General features: G+C 49.1%; 1 protein-coding gene across 14 annotated transcripts in view; it reads right to left on the bottom strand.

Annotated features, from left to right (window-relative positions):
• RALGPS1 (Ral GEF with PH domain and SH3 binding motif 1) overlaps positions 1 to 19,844 on the bottom strand; it is a 299,761-nt gene that overhangs the window by 273,648 nt on the left and 6,269 nt on the right. For 11 of the 14 annotated variants that reach the window (XM_070453045.1, XM_070453044.1, XM_070453043.1 and 8 more), the window contains exon 2: positions 12,254 to 12,332. The exons of 2 other annotated variants lie outside the window; for them this stretch is intronic. The gene's annotated coding sequence lies outside the window, so the exon portion shown is untranslated. Of the gene's footprint in view, positions 1 to 12,253; positions 12,333 to 19,293; positions 19,515 to 19,844 lie in introns of those variants that run through there. One more of the 14 variants, XM_070453046.1, reaches the window with a different exon arrangement.

The raw sequence follows: 19,844 nt of genomic DNA, 5'->3' as shown, positions 1-19,844 counted from the left end.
CCGGGCTAACCATCACCTTGGAGCTGGACCACCTGCCAGGAGCCCAGGAGAGGTCCCCGTGAGGGCTGGCAGCACTGTGGCTCCCCCACCCCGCCCCTCTCTGCGCTGGCCCAGCCTCCTCCTGGCCAGCAGCTGTGTCTGGCGGCTTTCAAAGCGAGGCCCTGGCCACGTGAGCACGTGAGACTCGAGATGCCATCCCTCTGGGCCAGGTTCGCCCATGTCACACCCATCCCTTTCAAGATACCACCGCATGTTCAACATCCCACATCTCCCCTCCTCGCTGAGGGCAAATAGTGGGCTGGGCCAGCCAGATGGCTGAGGAGGCACCGCTGTGTCCAAGGGCCACTGCGGCTGAGCCCCCGGCGGGGAGAGAAAGCAGCCGTGTGGGACAAGAGGGCTGGGTTTCCAGACTGAGAGTCGGCAGACAGACGGAGAAAAGAAAACTTGTGAAACTGAGCGAACCGGGAGAAAAGGACCAGGCAGGCGTCTCCCTAGGGAAGGCAGCTGACGTGGGGCCACCCCCACAAAGGGACGCGACGGCACGGACTGAGGACCGCCACACCTCACATGCTGTGTGCCAAGGCCAGGGAGGCAGAAACCATCGAGGGCCATCTGTCCTCAGAAAGGCCAGCCGAGGAACGCCGACTCCTCTCAAGTAGAAGGGCTTCCAGAATTCTCTACATAAAAGTAATAAATGTGCATGCTAAAATTACATAAACTGGATAAAAAGGTGTAAAATAAACAAGAAAAGCCCCCATGACTCCACCCCTAGTTCCTGTCCCCCAAAGTTAACATGTTCACACAGTGTGGGGCAGCATGTGTGTACACAGCCAGACACGGATAGACACATAGATACGTGTGTGTGTGTGTGTGTGTGTGTGTGTGTGTGTGTGTATGTGTACACAGCCTGAGGTTCAACACCCCCACCTCCCAGAGGCTGACAAGCTACAACCAGAGCAGGACTGGCAGGAGCTAAGAACAGGACAGTACAGAGCAAGCTCTCAGGCAGGAGAAGGAGCAAGTAACCTCTGGCTTAGGGAACAGATAAACCAGGATTTCAGTTCTCACCCTTCACTGACCTTGTGCCCTGGACAAGTTGCTTGACCTGGCCAAGCCTCACTTTCCTCATCTGTAAAATGGGGACAACTGGGGTACCGAAGGCACAGATGGTTGAAGGGATGCAGAGAACGGTGCATGTGAGAAGCGGCCGTGGCGCTGCATCTTTAATGACGGCTGTCACCGGTCTCAACAGCCCTCAGCCACCACTGTCGTTCTCCTGGGGGCAGGGCTGGGCAAGGGCAATAACGCTCTCTTAGTGTGAGACACAAGAAATCACCCCGAGGTTAAGGCAGTAGGAAGAGTGTGAATGAAAAATACCCAGTTGGGGGGAATGGTGAAATCTGGAAAAGGTTGGCAGTCTAGTTCATAGTGTGGTACCTGAACTAATTCACCAGGTTAACCTGATTACTGTACTGTGGTCACGTGAGTTAACAGGGAAGTTGGGCGAAGGGTATGTGTAAGTGCTCTGCCCAGTTTTGCAAATTCCTGTGTAGAAAATTACTTCAAAATAAAAAGATAAATTTAAAAAGGGATCCTACACCCTCACCTTCCACCCCATAGGCCACCCCCCAACGCACACACACAAGCTCCACTACTAGGTCTGACGCCAGGGACTCGCCATTGCCCACACAAACCACGATTTGATGGTTGTGCTCCGGGGCATGGAGGTTTGGGTATTTTACACCTGTTACGTGTGGGCCAAACACACACCATCTATGGTGGATGGAGGATGGGATGGAGGGCAGTTTCCTGTAGGAGCAGCAGGACCCTGCCTTCCTCCTAGTCCCTGCCAAGGGCGGAGGAAGCACTGGTGTGGCTAGGGACCGTCCAGGTCACTGACTGGCCCCGTCTGTCAGGAGCATCGCCAGGTGCCACAAGCGGCTCGCCTCTTCAGGGCCCCCTCTTCTCACTGCTGCTCTGAGATCCCCAGGGTGGACGGGGTCCTCGCTCGGGCTCAGCCAGCCTGACTCCCATCTGCACGGCCCTGAGCACTGCAGCGCCAGAGGAAGGTGAGGGTCCATGACATGGAGCGAGCACCGGGGGCAAGGGACCCCACGCAGCTGCGAACCCATCACTTGCTTCAACCGGCACTGACCAGAGAGCCCTGGAGTGGCCGGTTCACAGCGACCGCCTTTCGTCCTCGGCTGCTGCTCCTCTGATCTGACCAGGTGCCTCAGAAGCTCACGGTGAGAGGGAGGTTGGCGGGACAGGACACCCACAGCCGTGGTCCTTGCTGACAAACACCACTGAGTCCTGACCACCATGGACAGCCTGGCGCTTCCCACCGGATTAGGAAGGACACTGTCTCCGGAGAGTAAGCCAGGGCGGGCAAGACCAGGCTGGAGAAGAAGGGCAGGCATAGCAGCGGTGGCGGGACAAATCCTACAAGGAACGGAGGGTTCATCCCTCCACACGACGTGAGCTGGGGCTTCAGGGAAACACCCCTGAGTTTTAAGTCGTCTTCCAAAGCCTTCCACATTCCGTGGAGAACACTGAAGGGGAAAGGCAGGTAGGAGGGGGAGTGCCAAAAGGCATGGAGAAAATGACACCTTCACATCAAACTATATGGGTTCAAGACAATGAACTAGGTCCACACACTTATAGACTTTCCTTCTCCTAATCTTGCCAAAATGAGAAAACAAGAAGAATGTGAAATCGGTTGTATTAATAATACTGAAATACAGGGAATAATGACAACGATAAACCAGAAATTCAAAATGCCTAGAAAAGTTTGAAGTAAATGGAATCAGATCCAAGAGAAAGCTATGAGCATTAGACACATGGCCACAAAACCAACTGTCTCCTCTATCCAAGCAATAACTGGCTAGAAAATGTAATGGCACAAGGGCCTACTAAGAAAGAAAATACACAGAAATAAACTGTAAAAGAAAGGTACAAAAAGCATTTGAAGCAAATTATGAAACTTTACTATTAGACACACACACACAAAAAAAGACTTAAATCAAAGGAGAAACATTTCACTCCTTCCGAATAAGGAGAAGATATTGTAAAGACATCAATTCTCCCCAGCTGATCTATAAATAAAATGCAAGTTCATTCTAAATCCTAAGGGGATTCATTCTGAAATTCAACAAGTTGATTTAAAACTTCATCTGGAGAATAATTAAAAGCAGCCAAGAAGTTTTCAAAAAAAGTAAAAAGTATAATGAAAAGGGACCTGTCCTTCCAGGAAGCCCTGTTGATGATAAATGGTCAGCAGGACAGAACTTAGTCCAGAAAATAGGATCAATTATACATGAGAATTAATATCTGGTCAAGATGGCATTTCAAACAGTGGGGAAGAATGGATTATTCAATAAATGTTGATGAGACAATTTGCTATTCACTTGAGAGGGAATTTACTTAAGATTTTATCAATGTCATTTATAAGAATGTGTGTGTGTGTGTGTGTGTGTGTGCGCGCTCAGCCGTTTCTGACTCTTTGTCACCCCGAGGACTGTAGCCTGCCTCTGTCCATGGCATTTTTCAGGCACGAATACTGGAGGGGGCTGCCATGTCCTCCCCCAGGGGGTCTTCCCGACCCAGGGATTGAGCCCACGTCTGTTGCACTGCCAGGAGGCTTTGCCACTGAGCCATCTGCTGCCGCTGTTGTTCAGCCCCCAGGTTGTGTCCAACTCCTCGTGACCCCAGGGACTGCAGGACACCAGGCTTCCCTGAAAAGCCCGTAAAGTTCTGATCAAGATTAACTGCCATAAAAATATCAAAGGAGACACAAATCACTATGCTTTTTTTTTTTATTATTATTGTTATCCTGGGGTGAAGAAGTCCTCTCCAGGGTGATAAGAAGTTAGAAAATAAAGGAATTTATTGACAGATTTAACTATGTTTAAAATTGAAACATTTGTATAGGAAAAGACATCAAGAAAGAGATGAAAGTCAGTCAGTAAATGGGATACAGTTCTGAAATGCTGCATGAAATGATGAAGGCCTGTTAAGACAGAAAGAAGCCACCCATGGGATTTCCCTGGAGGTCCAGTGGTTAAGACTTTGCCTTTCAATGCAGGTTCAATCCCTGGTAGGGGAGTTAAGATCCCACATGATTCTAAGTCAGAAAACTAAAACAAAAAATGGAAGCAATAACTGTAACAAATTCAGTAAAAACTTTAAAAATGTGCCACATCAAAAAAAAAAAAAAAAAAAGAAAGAAGCCCACAGGAGCTCTGGCTCACGCTCTGCAGAGCGGCCTTGGGCAAGTAGAACGGTATTTATAGACAAAGAAAGATGCCTGCAGATTCAAGACATACTCACTCTTATTAATTTGTTCATTCAGCAAGTATTTAGTAGACAGTGTACTATGTGTCAGGTACTATTCTAGGCATCGGGCATAAAGCAGCAAAAAGAGACAGAAATCCCCTGGTACATTCTAGTGGGGGGAACTGACAATAAATAAAGCATTCAGTAAAATATATGGCACATAAGCTAGTGATAAAAGAGAAAAAAGTATAGTGTAAGGAGAGAGTACAGACAGAGTGGGAAAGAGGTGGGGTTATAACTTTAAATGGGGGCAGTGGTCTGAGAAGTGATTACTGAGAAAATGACAGCTGGACATGTTTTGAAATACTTATGTCTACATCTGCACTCATGCAAAAGCACAGAAGGTTACATACTCAAGTCGTTGGCTTCCCTGGTGGCTCACTGGTAAAGAAGCTGCCTGCAATGCAGGAGACACAGGTTCGATCCCTGGGTCAGGAAGATCCCTTGGAGAAGGAGATGGCAACCTACTCCAGTATGCTTGCCTGGGAAATCCCAGGGACAGAGGAGCCTGGTGGGCTATGGTCCGTGGGGTCCCAAAGAGTTGGACACAACTAAACACTGAACAATAAAGCACCCACTCATGCGCCCAAGTCTTAATGTCAGTGCTTCCAGGTGTCACTGTATGGCATTTTTACTTTCTGCTTTCTGTACACTCCAGTACTGTCCAACTTCTTCTAAATTAAGGAGGCAATGCACTTGTGAGCAACACAGCATCTGGAGGGAAAACTGAAAGTGAAGCTCCACAGACCAGCACTTCAGGGATGCCCCACTGACGGCTCACACATGGGAGGTTGGAGTCGAAAGCCTGGTGCTCTGGTGCCACCTGGTGGTCATCTCCCAACTGATCAATCTCCTTTCCAACCACCTCAAGGTGAAAAAGAGGCAAGATGCGTAAAAAACCACCTGCCCTGTGGACAGGAACTGGAAAGGAAAAGCGCAACAGAAGGAGTTTGATTTGTCGCAGTGGCAGGGTCATGGTGGGATTTATTTAGCTTGGGATTTTCTTTTTTTTTTTTTTTTTTCGTAATTGAATTCATGTTTAATAATTACAGGCACCGTGCCCCCCCTTCCCCCTGCTCAGGCAGCAGGGGTGGTGCAGGGGCTGGGGCATATGCCCCCAGCAGCGAGGACGGCAGTCCCAAGAGTGATTTTCAGAAAATAAAAAAGGACCCAAGGGGCAGGCGGTGGTGCCCCCCCAAGACACACCAAATTTCAAGACTTTATATATATCTCTGTGCCCCAGGGGGAGGAGAGGGACAGCTGGCAGCATCTGGAGGGGGGGCCCCAGGCAGCCCCAAGCCATCCTGCCTCTTCATAGCTTGGGATTTTCCATCACAGTTCTATGACGTTGTTTCATTCCGTTGTGTTGACTGCAACGGAGCCTTTCTACGGGGCAAAATGTACTCACTCGAGGGACAGAAATGGAGTGAGAGGTGAGGAAAGCAACACAGAGCTATCACCCAGGCTATCTGCACATGTATCCCCAAGAAGGCTGGGGGTTCGTAAAGTAGAGAAGCAGGACCTCAGGTCACACTGAGCTTGGAGGCAGAGGGGTCTTCCCCAAGGGGACCACCTAGGGGACAAGGTCCCAGGAGCCTGGCTGGGAGGGGAAGCCACATCCGGGCCTTCAGATGATCAACCACTGACTGAGCATGTGCAGAGACCACCAAACTAGTGCCTCCTCACTGAAGCCCCCGGGAAAAGGAAGGGACGATCCCATCTCGACAAGGATGCTGCCTGGAATGGGTTTCCCCCCCCAACCCATTCCCCAGGCCCCTCCGTGAGCCCTCCACTCAGCCCGCTGAGGTGCCTCTCACTCTGGCAAGGACATCTTCTCTCCGGGTATCTCCCTGCTTGACCGTGAGCCCTGGAAGGTGAGAGTCTCACCTACTCATTCACCCTCAGAGAGTCCTGGCTTTGAATCCTATGATGGCATACAAGTGTCCCTCTAAGCCTCAGTTTCTGCCTCTGTAAAGTGGGGATACAGCACTGTCCTCTCCCCGTGTGGCTATGATGAGGACAGTGAACAGCACCAGCTGGCACTCGAGAGTAGCGGTGGGCACCAGGCAGCCGTCTAAGCGCTTTATACGCTTTAAGTTCCTGAATCCAGGCGCCCTCTGCAGAGGGTTGATCACAGCGCCTAGCAGGGGATAAGAGCCTAAACACTGTTACTTTATTCCCAGTCCCCAGCATAGTACCCAGCAGTCTGCCTTGTTCTCAGTAAAAAAGGAAGAAACGACTCCCCCACCCTAGCCTACTTCAGGAAGGTGCAAGGTCTGGGCAAAACTGCATGCTTAGGCCGCCTGGACAGACACTTGGACTTCATGAGTGGACTTCAAGGCGAGATCCCTGCTAGCCTGAGAAGGGTGGGAGACACAGGGAGAAGGGATGCCAGCTCCTGGGGTGGGAGCAGGGGAAGCGGCATCACTCTGGGCGCGGGTTCAGGTTCGGCTCATGGAGGACTCAGGCAGAAGCCGCCACCCAGAGGGGTGTCGAGTTAAAAGTGGCTGAGACCGGCCTTCACCATCCCTCTGGCCCTGATCCCAGGTGGTCAGGCCTCTGATGCTCCCAGGAGAGGGTCAGCGGGCAAGGTCACTGAGGAAGGCTTGTATGAGGGAAGGAGGGGGCTGACAGGTACCCAACCTACTGAGAGTCACAGGCTCTGCCGGGGGCGGGGAGGATGTGTTTGGTGCTGGGAGTGTGCAGGCCCTCTGCCGCCCCTCCCCAACCCGGCCTCTTGGAAGTGGCTTCCAGCCAAGGAAGGAAAGATGTGCAGACTAGAACACGTGCCAAAAGCGTGCTGGAGGAGACTGGTGGCCACACTCCGCACCCCCCGCCCCACCGCGTCTCCCACAGCCAGGTGTGCTCAGGGGCTGGCTCTCCCCCGGACCTTCCTCTCTTTTCCAGTCTCATTTTCAATGTCACTTCCTCTGGGACCCCTGCTGGGACCCCAATGTTGCGTCCTCCTCTTACAGGGTTTTAGACCACCCAGTCCTCTTAGCACTCATCCTATTTGTCTTGAATTATGTTCGTCCTCCCTGGTTGGTCACAGCTGTGGCCATGCTCAGCTGCCTCCCCAGGATTTCCAGCAAGAGGGTCACGCTGGCAGCATCAGGAGCGGCCCACGGCTTCTGGGGCTCACAAGCCCTTTCCTGAGCACCCTCCCTCCACATGCTTCCCATGTCTGACTCTGAAGTTACAATGGGGCAGAGCCTTCCTCCTGATCAGGGAGGACCACTGCTGCTCCTGTTCTAATGTTCTGGTTCAAGAATGAGATGTTCAAACACAGAAGGTGTCAGAAGCAAACACAATGGACGACCTGAACCTTCATCTTATAAAAAAGAAAAACTCCAGTCTTCTTGCTTTCAGACGTTTATAAAGACAACCTCAAAAGAAACAAACGACAAAAAGGAAAGTGTAGTAATTTATCTGTGTTGTTTCTTGATATTTCACCGTTTTAAATCATACTTTATTGGACTTTTGTTTAAACTACAAAAGTAATGTATCTCTGTTGCCATAAGCCAAACCCAACAGGGGTGTACAAATAAAAAGCCATAAAACCACCCTCCCCCATAGCCAACTCCTTTCCACACACTAAGGTAATCACAGTGGGCAGACAGGAGTATATTCCTCCAAGTCCTTGTGCCAAGCGACATAAATACATGTAGACCAAGTGGGACTCAGACCAGAAACCAAGGTCAAACCTCAAAGGCTTGCGGGGCCCAGCAGATCATGTCACTGGCAAAGCTGCAGGTGTAATGGAATGAGTACAGATGGGTCCAGTGGCTAACTGCGCCACTTAAATCTCTCCATTTTGAACATTTGGAAAGCACTGAGTTGGCCATAAAAGCATCGGAGGGGGAGACTAGATAGTGCTCCTGGGCAGGGCAGCTGAGTTGGGAGGAGCTCAGGCTCTGGAGACCTGGGCACTTCCTGAGCCCAGGATCTATTGGCAAGGTGACTGTAAGAAAGCCACTTCGTCTCTGTGCTTCTAATTCCTCCTTTGAAAAGAGGCGATCCAACAGTCCCCTCCTTGTAAGTTCATTGTGAGAAGAAAATTATGTAACAAGCACTTAGCACTGGCCTGGCACTCACCACTACAGGTCACCAGTTTGCAACCACTGCTGGAGACAAATTATCCTGCAATTTGTTTTCTTAAACCTGATGATGTATCACGGGTTTCCCTCACACCAACAAAGAGAGATCTGGCTGCTTTTTAATAAATTCCTAATATGTGGCTGATGGGGGTTCCCATCCCTTCCACTTTTTGCCACTACAAATAATGGTGCAGAAAACAGCTTTGTACTGTCTTTTGCATTGGGGCTTCTGCAGGACTTGCTACTGGGTTGACAGATTTGGATATTTAATACTCATGCAATATTTTCAGATTATATTCCCCAAAAGTTAAAACAATTCATACTCCCAACAGCAGTGTCGGGGAGCACTCATTTCCCTCAGTCACTTGCTAACACTGGTTTTATCTATTTTTGTTAACATTTTGCCACTTAAAAAAGTAAAACAGAAAACTATTGTTTTTTTATTTGCATTCTGCTAGTGATGATCTTTTGAGGCAGAAATTCCCAACTTCTTTCTTTCTCCTTTACTTCTCCAGCAAGAAAACTCCTATTTTTAGCTAAGCACACCCCATGGTCCCTAGTAGCTTGGTGTAGCTAAGCTCTGCTCAGTGAGATGTAAACGTTAGTGCTGTGTGAGACTTCTGAGAAGTATCTGAAAGGGAAAAGGCATGCCTCTTCTCTTTCTCCTTCTGGCTTCTAGAATGCAGATGTGATGACCGGAGCTCAAGCAGCCATTTTGAGTCAGGAGGCAATCTGCTATGGCAGCAAGAGCAGTGAGACATAAGGAACCTGGCTCTGTGATGACTTTGATTCCATCACACCAAACCTCTTTACTCTTTCATGAAATGGTATAAACTCCTACATGTTTAAGTCATTGTTATTCCAGGGTTATCTACTACCTGTAACAAAATCTAACCCTAATACAGCTTCTGATCCCCAAAAGTCAAAACTGAGCCTTTATTTGTCTTTCTGTAACACACATAAATAACAATGCCTTGGTCTTTATCTTCCCTATGTTTATTTAAGTCTCTTAAAAGTGGAACACTCATTTCCCAACTCTCCTATCCATTCTCCCAAAGGCTTAGGTTTTACAGAGATGGTTTAGATTTTCAGCCTATTATGTTTTCTCACACAGTTCTCCTCTATCTTAAAAGTTCTTAATAACACAAAATAAAAATTCCATGTCACAGTAGCAATATCCTGTGAGATCAGTCTCTGTGAGCTAGAGGGCGCACTGCTGCTCACTGCCCCCTCATTCTCCGTGTCCCCACCCCAGGGACCCTGCTCTAACTGTCCTCCGGCTAGAGAACTTCGCTGGACGTTTTCCTCGGCACACTTACCAAATGACTTGTGCTTTATGTCCTCACACGTGTGAAGTGCCTTTCTTTCACAATGACCATGAGTGACATCTCAACGGGCACAGCAAGGACTGCAGCCCTCTCCCTCGAACAGTCTGGAGACGCCGGGCCACCATCTTCCAGCCTCCAGGGCTGCATATAGGAGGCCCAATGTCAGCCTAATTCTCTCTACTTTGACCACAATCTGTTCATTCTTCCTACAAAATTTTAAGATTTTTCTTTCTTCTTGGAGTTTAGGACTTTTACTAGAAAGTAGGTCTGAGTGTTGGTTTTTGTGTGGGATGAAAGGATCCATTTAATCTGAAGAATCAAATCTTTATTCAATTCAATGACATTTTCTTCTATTGTCTTCTATTACTTCTCTATCTATTCTTTTTTCTCTTTCTGGAACTCCCATGACTCCATGCCAGGTCCCCTGGATAAGGTCTCCAAGACCTTTCCTTGCAAACAGCATCTCACATTTTAGTTCATTATTTCATTTCTTTTTATTATTTTTCTGGGTTTTGAGGCATTTCTTCTACTGGGCCTTCCAAACCACCAATTAAAGCCATGTTTTTTAGTTCCAGCAAGCCTCTGGTACACTTTAATTGCATCCTCCTAGGAATTCTCTACTTATAAAGTTCTTATACATCCTCTCCTTCCATCCTGTCTTAAAGAACCCACTGCTCCAAGTGTGAAGCTTGGCTTCCCTCTTTCACTGGCCAGGTCCCCACAAGGCTGTCACGTGTCTTTCCCTGCTAGAGGGTGCAGGTTCACACAGTCCGTGTTTATGGCAGATTGCTTGAGCTACGGCAGCACTGGCGAGCCTGGGCAACTCATAGCCTCTGTTGAAGGGGACCCACATGAAATGGGCTGGCACACTGTGATCTTCCTGCTGAGACGTGGGGTGGGGACCCCCTGGGATCCGTGAGATCTAGCAGCAGTCCCTCCGAGGGCATAGGCAGCAAGTAGGCAGCTGCAGCCCTGCCCATGGAATCCAGTTCTCATCAGACTCAAAAGCACAGAGGAGGGGGACCCCATTTCTAGAACTAGACTGACCTAGAGTCAAAACTCAACTCTGCCACATACTTGCTGTGTGATCTCGGGAAAATGACTTATCTCCAAGTCTCAGTTTTCTCACGTGCTCTTACCTTTAAACCAAGTTATTTCCAGCAACCTCCTTAAAGGAACCAATCCCTCTGATACATAAGTTTCAGGGAACTTGCTTCTTCTAAGCACTGTATGAATTACTTGTACTGTAATCAAGGAAGCCTGGGGCCCTGGCAGGAAAGCATCAGAAACTTTATCTTCTACCACTTTGTGAAAGTAGGTTGACAGAAGGGTAAGGTACTAGGAAGAATCTGAAAAATATTGCAATAGTTCAGCTTTTAACATTTTTGTGACTACTCCAACCTGAATAAGATCTAGGATTCTTCTAGGCAGATATTCCCCTGTGGTCGTATGTTGTCTCAAGACCTGAGGACCATGGCTGCAGAGGGGATGGGTGCTGAGAACCATGAGCGAGTGCATGGTGGTTCCCGTCTGGTGACACTTATTGAGCACCTACTGTGTGTAAGGCATGGAGCAAAGCACTGCATGAACACAATAATGAGCAAGACACAGCCCCTGCCTTAAAAGCGCTTGACTTCTAGTCAAGGAGATAAGGGGGAGGTCAAAAAAAAGCACACTGCAATGCAGACTGTGGCCAAGGCCATAAGAAGGGGCTGAAACAAGTGTCATGACAGTTTAAAAGAAGGAGAGCTTAAGTGAGTCAGGACTGCAGAAAAGCATTCTCAGAAGGTGTCAGGTGGGCTGGGCAGAACTTCAGGGAGCAAGGAGGGCGGGAGGAAGTGGGCAGAAAGGCAGGGGTTGATGAGTAGATTATAGTCTCTGGAAGACCACGATCATGTCTCACTCACCTTCATATTCCTTCCCCCATCCTCCCAGGGCCAAGCGTGACTCACACCACAGGCTGGCCCTTTCTTATGAGGGGTCTGTAGCAAAGAGAGCCTGAAGTGAGGAGGGAAGCCAAATTGAGAGAGAGGGGGCAGAGGTTTGTGGGGTGGGACAAGGACCTGACTGAGGCTGGGAGAAAGGAGATCACCCAAGTCACCCCAGGGAGTGTAGGGAGGATGACACAGGCTGTTCATCTTCTGACCAACAGGAGCAAAAGGATGACAGCGAAACAGGGTGCCGACGAGAGGTCTTGCACGAGGAGGAGAAGGAGAAAGGAAAACACCCTGATCCGAGACTCAGTAGTGAAAACCCCAGAGCCCAAGTCATCTGACAAGAGAAAGCCCCTGAAACACCCTCTGGGTGTGGCTCACCAAGGACGCCTGAGTCCCAAAGGCCCCTGTGCCCTCCACGGCCCCACAGGCTCGCTGGCAGGAGGCTCCTCTGACCGCAACGGCACCCGCTCACCCGTACCAGTCGCGGCTCTGGGTGCCACACCCTGGCCCTCTGCTCAAGAGGGCACAGGGCGCCAGGGTCAGTGAACCCACTTACCAGGAACACATGCTGGGCTTCATAATCCCAGGCCAACAGGATAAACCGTCCCAGCAGGTCTCTTTCCAAACAGGAGCCTCTGCAAAAGTAGGGGGATAACTCGGTTTACACGATGTTCCAGATGGTAAGACTTGTTTTTCGAAGCTCAGCAAGGTCAGACCAAATATAGTACAACAAGATCTGATTCTGAGCCTATTCTGTGGAATGTCACAAGCCTTCCCCATAGATCAATATGCGATACCATTTAGCCGATCGGGTAGCAAAGCCTGCCCTAAAATCACCGAAGTTAACTTAAATCTCTGTGGTTACTATTCTCTTTCCTGGCACGCTTTGGATACACGCTGGTGGAAGCACGGGAGGGTCTTCCCGGGGACTCCACAGGAAGATGTATTCCGGCAGCTGCAAAGCCCAGCCAAGACCTCAGGCAGGGCCCCGCAGGAAAGACTCAGGAGTACCCTGCACAAACACCCCTGCCCTCAGAGCAAGTGGCCAGGGAGGCAGCCCACGCGGCACAGGCATCCCGCATAGTCACTGCAGAGGGCCTGGGGCCGGTCTGCCTCCCCTCCTCCAGAGCACCCCCTCTCCGCACCCCCCACCACCCCCAAGAGGGCAGCCTCATGACCTCCTCCACTGAGGAAAGCTGACTCCACCTCCCTCGGGTCCCTCATTAACCTGAAGTTCCCGCATCGTTTCCTGGCCCCCGACTCCCAACTCTGAGGAAGAGGTGTCCGCCTGAGACCCAGGGCCACCCAGGGCACCGCCACCTCCCCCCGGCACCCCACTTTGCACCCTCAGCCTCCTCCACTCTCTTGATTCTCCCCTCTGCCTAAGAACACCCAAAGTTCTCCCCAGTCTTCCAAACAGCTTCGGCCCTTGAGCTCCAGGCTGCTTTCCCCCGCACCACACCACTTTCCCACCACCCATTAGGTCAGTAGGACCTAATGGCTGAGCTCTGAACACAGTTCACCAGCCCCTCATCTCTCAGCCTCAATAACGACCTCATTCTCCCCTCCTCCTCCTGTCTCCTCTGCTTGCCCCCTTCCCTTAGCCCTCCCACTTCCAGAGCTTCCTCGCAGCCCTTCCCCTGGGGTCCCTGCGGCCCAAGGCACTCAGAGGTCAGGCTCTGCTTCCCTCTCTGGCTTCAGGCCACCCCCACCCCAGCCCACACTTCATGTGCCAGAAGCAAGAAAACAACCCAAAGACAGGCTGCTGACCCAAACCGACTGAGGCTCCCTCCTCACCACCTGCTTCCCGCAGCCAGGCCCCTGCTTGGGCTCCCCCTTCTGTTATGACCTTGAGCCATGGCTCATCAAACTCTCCAGTCCTTCACTAGTAACAGCTGAACACACACTGAGCAACTACCTCTAACATACATAGGCTTATTTGTAAATTAAATATATGTTCTAAGGTACCAATATGTTCATTACCTTACAAAACAAATGCAAAGATCAAAGGAAGAGATAAAGATGAAATATGTTAAAATGATTATTTTATTCATCAATACAAAAAACCTTCCATTCTCACCATTAATAATAATTTGAGTGGAGCATGACTGATAAGCTTCCTTCCGTCAGTGTTTTAAATAAACTTCCCATGGAAATGCAACATGCATGCAGAAGAATGCATACAGTAACACAATGCAAGTGCACAGGTCAAAGGAGTCTCACAAAGTGAACACACCCAGGTCACAGCACCCAGATGAGCCGAAAACACCACAATCCCCTCTAAAAACCCACCACACCTCCTTCCACCTCTACCAGCCTCCCACGGGTGGCCACCATTCTGGTTTTCAACAGCAGAGATTACGTCTGTCTATTTAAACTTTCAATGAATGGAGCCATACAGGACATGATCTTTTGTGCCTGAATGAACATTATGTTTGCGAAATTCATCCTGATTTTTCATGGTTGTTCACTTACTGTTTTCCCACTGTGGGAGTTTACCCTGTTCCTGTCCACCCTATACCGATGGACACCGGGACTATTTCCAGCCTGGGCCATCACAGGGGGTGCTGCTGCAACCCTTTTGAGTGGCGCCATGTGGTACATTCGTATGTCTTCATGCTGGGTTGATACCCAAGAGTGGAACTATCGGGCCATAGCTGACTAAATGTTCAGCTTTGTTAGATGATGGCAAGCACTTCTCTAAATTGGCTAAACCAATCTACACACCCACCAGCAGGTTGTGAGCATTCTGGCTGCTCCACATCTTTGCTAGCACTTGAAATGCTGGCATGCTCAGTTGCATGCCAATCAACTGATTCTTTGCGACCCCACGGGCTGTAGTCCACCAGGCCCCTCTGTCCATGGAATTTTCCAGGCAAAAACACTGGAATGAGGGACTTCCCTGCCAGTCCAGTGGTTAAGACTTTGCCTTGCAATGCAGGGGGTGCAGGTTTGATCCCTGGTCGGGAAGCTAAGATCCCACATGCCTCGCAGCCAAAAAAAACAAAACATAAAACAAAAACACTGGACTGAGTTGCCACTTCCTTCTCTGGGGATCTCCCTGACTCAGGGATCAAACCCACATCTTTTGCATTTCCTGCATTGGCAGGTGGATTTTTTATCACTGTGCCACCTGGGAAACCCAGCACTTGAAACAGTCTTTTTTTTTTTTTTTTTAATTTTAGTGGTCCTGAATCAGTAAGATATCACAAAGTCAGTATTATGATCACCTTTAAAGGAGACTGAAATTAAGTGCCCCTCTCAAGGCTCACAAAACTAAGTGACTCAGAGCAGGAACCCAGGTTTTCTGACTCCAAACAGTGTACTGTTTCCACCTGCAGCCACCTCTTCTGGCTAACCCCAACTCCTTTCTTCTGGGAAGCTGTCTCTGGTTGCCCAGCCAGGTAAAACCTCTGAGCACCTTGTACTCTTCTTTTGTAGCCACTGTCAGTGCTGTAATGAACCTTTCCTACACTTATTTGTTATTATTTTGGACTTATTTTTACACTTTCATGCCTCTACCAGACCGTAAGCCAAAAGGCAGCAAGGCCCAGACTTGTCTTTTTCCTCTGCTGCAGCCCCACACTCAGATCAGTTCTTGCACTCCGCAGGCCCTGAACAACAACTGGATGCACGTGAGGGTGAGCGGGTAGATGATGGATGGACGGACAGATGAACAGATGGACTAGCAGGCAGGTAGGTCTGGAAAATGGAAGAACAAGGAATAAGGCTGCCTTTGGTGACTGGTACAATACTGTAATAACATCCAACTGTCTTTACTCTTGGTAAAGATCCTGATGCTGGGAAAGACTGCAGGCAGGAGGAGGAGGGGACGACAGAGGATGAGATGGTTTGATGGGATCACCGACTCAATGGACCCAAGTTTGAGCAAGCTCCGGGAGATGGTGAAGGACAGAGAAGCCTGGCATGCTGCAGTCCATGGGGTCACAAAGAGTTGGACACAACTGAGCAACTGAACAACAACAACAGTCTACTCTAACACAACCCTCGCAAGGCAACCTAAGATCTTAAAACTGGGGCTTTCCTACTGAAGAAAGGATGCAAACACATTGGGAAGATTCCTGTTTCCTTGGAAAGCAGATGTCAGGGCAAACTAACACACTTGGCTTTCTGACTTCATACCCAGTGATCTTCCTATATCAGGCTGCTCTCCAGGTTCCATAAGTATGCTGGCTATATTGATAAAAGTAAGTTCCAACAATCTCTCAGCAACTAATATCATGACAAAGTCCCCTGAGATCAACATATATATTGCTAACAGACCACAAGAGGCACTGCCTTTTCTCAGCCAGCCAACGTCACTGAAAACAGCAGCTGGACACCAAGTTAGGCCTTAGCTCCTGTTCCCTACAGTCACACTGCAGATTCACTGGGGGACCCTGAAGCTGAGGTTTTCACCAGAGATAAATGCTTCCTAATGGACATGGTCTATGAGCAACACTACGTGAAAGGCAGGCAGCTGCTGAGAAATTGCAACACACAATGGAAGTCCACAGGTTTTACAGGTGGAGAATCAGGACGCCTGAGTCTGAAAACCCTGACAAAGTCCATCCACTCTCATGTGGAAAGTGGGAAGAGCAGCCTTGATGACCTCTAACCTTCAGATCCGACTGACACTATATCTGATAAGTACAAACGCTGCAGCACTGCTCACTTCCAAAGAGCCCCATGGCAGGTACACCCAGAGATAAATTAGAGAAACAGGCTAACTGAAGCAACCAGCATCTTTTGAAAACATAAAAATAATGCTACATATCAGGGCTTACCAGGTGGCGCTCATGGTAAAGAAACTGCCTACCAATGCAGGAGATGTAAGAGATGAGAGTTTGATCGCTGGGCCGGGAAGATCCCCTGGAGGAGGGCATGGCAACCCACTCCAATAATCTTGCCTGCAGAATGCCATGGACAGAGAAACCCGGCAGGCTACAGTCCATAGGGTCGTAAAAAGTCACAGAAAGCGAAGAGGAACTAAAGAGCCTGTTGACGATCATGAAAGAGCAGAGTGAAAAAGTTGGCTTAAAACTCAACAATCAAAAAACTAAGACCCTGGCATCCGATCCCATCACTTCATGGCAAACAGAAGGTGCAAACAGTGACAGATTTTCTTTTCCTGGGCTCCAAAATCACTGCGGATGGTGACTGCTGCCATGAAATGAAAAGACACTTGCTCCTTGCAAGGAAAGCTATGACAAACCTAAACAGTGTATTAAGAAGCAGAGACATCACCTTGCTGACAAAGGTTCACATAGTCGAAGCTATGGCTTTCCAGTCGTCACGAATGGATGTGAGAGTTGGGCCATGAAGAAGGCTGAGTGTTGAAGAATGGATGTTTTTGAACTGCGGTGCTGGAGAAGACTCTTCAGAGTCCCCTGGACTGCAAGCAAGTCAAACCAGTCAATCCTAAAGGAAAAAAGTCCTGAATATTCATTGGAAGGACTGAAGCTGAAGCTCTAATACTTTGGCCACCTGAGGCAAACAGTCACCTCATTAGAAGAGATCTTGATGCTGGGAAAGATTGAGGGCAGGAGAAGGGGACCACAGAGGGTAAGATGGTTGGATGGCATCACTGATGCGATGGACATGAGTTTGAGCAAGCTCCAGGAGTTAGTGATGGACAAGGAAGCCTGACATGGTGCAGTCCATAGGGTCGCAAAGAGTTGGACATGACTCAGTGACTAAACAATGACAACAATGCTACATATCAGTCAGCAAGTAACTTCTACTCTTCAAAAATTTTCCCTAAAAGAACAAATTCTAATCTTAGTCACCAACCAATCAGCACCTATACCTTCGCTGTTTACAAGAAAGATCAGTGTTTCCTGATCTCAGACCTCAAGCTCATCGTCCCAAATTGAACCCAACTTTTCAAATTATCAGGAAAAAGAAACTAAAACCAAGAGGAACTGCTGCAAGTACCTTTTCTCCATGAATCTATATACCAACCTCACCTGTGGCCCTTCCAATGTGTATCAGAAACCACACCTCAAGGCAGCCCAGGCTGTGAGAAAAGACACTCAAGGAGCCCTCTGCATCTCCCATAGCTCCATCTCGGGCAATTTGTTCACCCTATCTGAGCTTCAGATTTCTCTTCCAAACACCAAAGTCAACCCCCACCTACCCCACAGAATCAATATGAGGCTAAAAGACAAGGTGTCAGCGACTTTGTAAAGTGCTGAAATGTTTTATGTTGAAGGGACCTCAGATCTAACAGCGTTCTCGTTGTACAGGTTCAGATCAGTCACTGGGCACTCGCCCTTCATTCTATGTGTCCATTTAACAAACATTTATGGACTACTTACTATGTGCCGGAAGCTGTGCCAGGCCCACCGGATGGTGGGCAGAGAAGCCACAGTCCGTGGCGTGACAGGATTGCACACGCTGTACTGGGGTGGGGGGCACAGACGTGACTCACTGTTACACTGAAGAGCAAGCTGTTACACCTGCGGGCCATGTAAACCATCTGGCTTTTTTCTAAGAGAAACCAGAAGCTACTGCGCGGTTTTAAGCAGAGGGAATACTACACTCAGATCAGATTGTTCTGGCTGCCGGTTACTAGCCCTGGGCGAGGCCCTGAGTGTGGTGGACAGAAAAAATGCAGACTCTGACTCTGCAAAGTAGCGGGGTGAGGGGAAGCTGAGGCCGGTCACACAGTGTTATTACCCGCTATACCAGGGTGCTGTGGGAACCCAGTGGGAACAACCCTAGATGCCAGTGGACTCAAAGTGCTAGAGATATGGTGCCTAGAGAGGGAAAAAAAAAAAACAAAGCTATAGAGAGGGCACAGAACAAGAAATAGCAACACAGTGAAAGTCCCTAATTCCACATAACAGGTTTTATTGCCGCAAAAAGCGACACACCAAATTCTCCAGAATTCACTAACTTGTTTTCCATAAATATTTAGTAACTCAGAAATGTATCAAAAGCACAGATTTCCCCTGACCTACTTATCAAGCTCATACAAGAGTGGGTGAGAATTACTGTATTCAATAAATACAAACTTAATTATTCATCATTCTTTCTTTTGTCTCTAATAAGATGATTTTCATGGGAACTTTTTTTTCAAGGAAACTTTTGACGGTTGAGACCAAATATTTACATTTTCTTCCGATTACTCAAGTAACTGTCTTAACCTTAAAATACAATCAGATAATAAAAACATTTAAATCCTAATGAGGGAAAAGTATAACGTTGCATGAGTTTATATTATATATGAGTTTATACTAAAGTCCCATTATTTACATGGAATCACAGAACAGTGGAACAGCAAGAACTTGGGAAACCAGCCTTCAGTTCCTGGACGGGTCTGAGACAGGGCCCACCCACGGGGTTGACTCCATCCTCCCATTCACCAGCATCTTCTGCTTCTGTGGGAGTCCAGGCTTGCGTGCACAGTCCCAAGGCAGGCTGAGTAATGCGTGCCACCCTGGGTGCTCCCAGCAGCCTGCACCACCCTCTCCACACATTCCATGTGCAATAACTCACATAACTCATAGGCGATAAGTGAGCATCCCCCCAAAACACGCATCCTGACAGCCCTGGATGTCAAGAGGTTAACAGAACACTGTTCGAGCTCACCCTGACTGGATGCTCATGACGTGCGAGCACTATGCCAAGCCCTGTTCCTCTCATCTCCTCAAAGTCAGGTAAGAACCAGGGGGAGGCAAGTATCTTCGCGCTTCCTGTGTTGACGAGGAAACAGCGGTGGTCACCCGTCTGAAGCCACAGGGCTTGCAAGTGGGGTCGGGACACAGACCCGCACAGGCCTGACTCCGGGGTCTGCTGTAAGTGCTGCCCCGTCCGCTCAGGTGGTAAGTCTCCTGTAAAGAACACAATGGACCTGAAAGCTCTGCAAAACGATGGGTTGGTGGGGGGCGGGATGTGCCTCTCTGCGTCTGCTCAGTCTCTGCTCTCCTCAGAAAGTGCAGGTGAGACAAGCTGGACTCATGCCTCCTGTGGGGAAAAGCCATGGAACTGACCAGTGCAGGGGATCAAAGAGAAGGGGCTCGGGGCGGTGCTGGGCTGGAACCACCTGTGAGAAGACCCTGAACAGAAAACGGAGAAGAATCACTTGTGGGCCCGTGTGGAAAGTCCCGAGGACTCCTTGAGCACTCTGTGACCTCAGAGCT

The sequence above is a fragment of the Odocoileus virginianus genome, chromosome 2 (assembly GCF_023699985.2).
Source record: "Odocoileus virginianus isolate 20LAN1187 ecotype Illinois chromosome 2, Ovbor_1.2, whole genome shotgun sequence".
Classification (NCBI taxonomy): Eukaryota; Metazoa; Chordata; class Mammalia; order Artiodactyla; family Cervidae; genus Odocoileus; species Odocoileus virginianus.
This window is presented reverse-complemented; position numbering and strand designations above follow the sequence as displayed.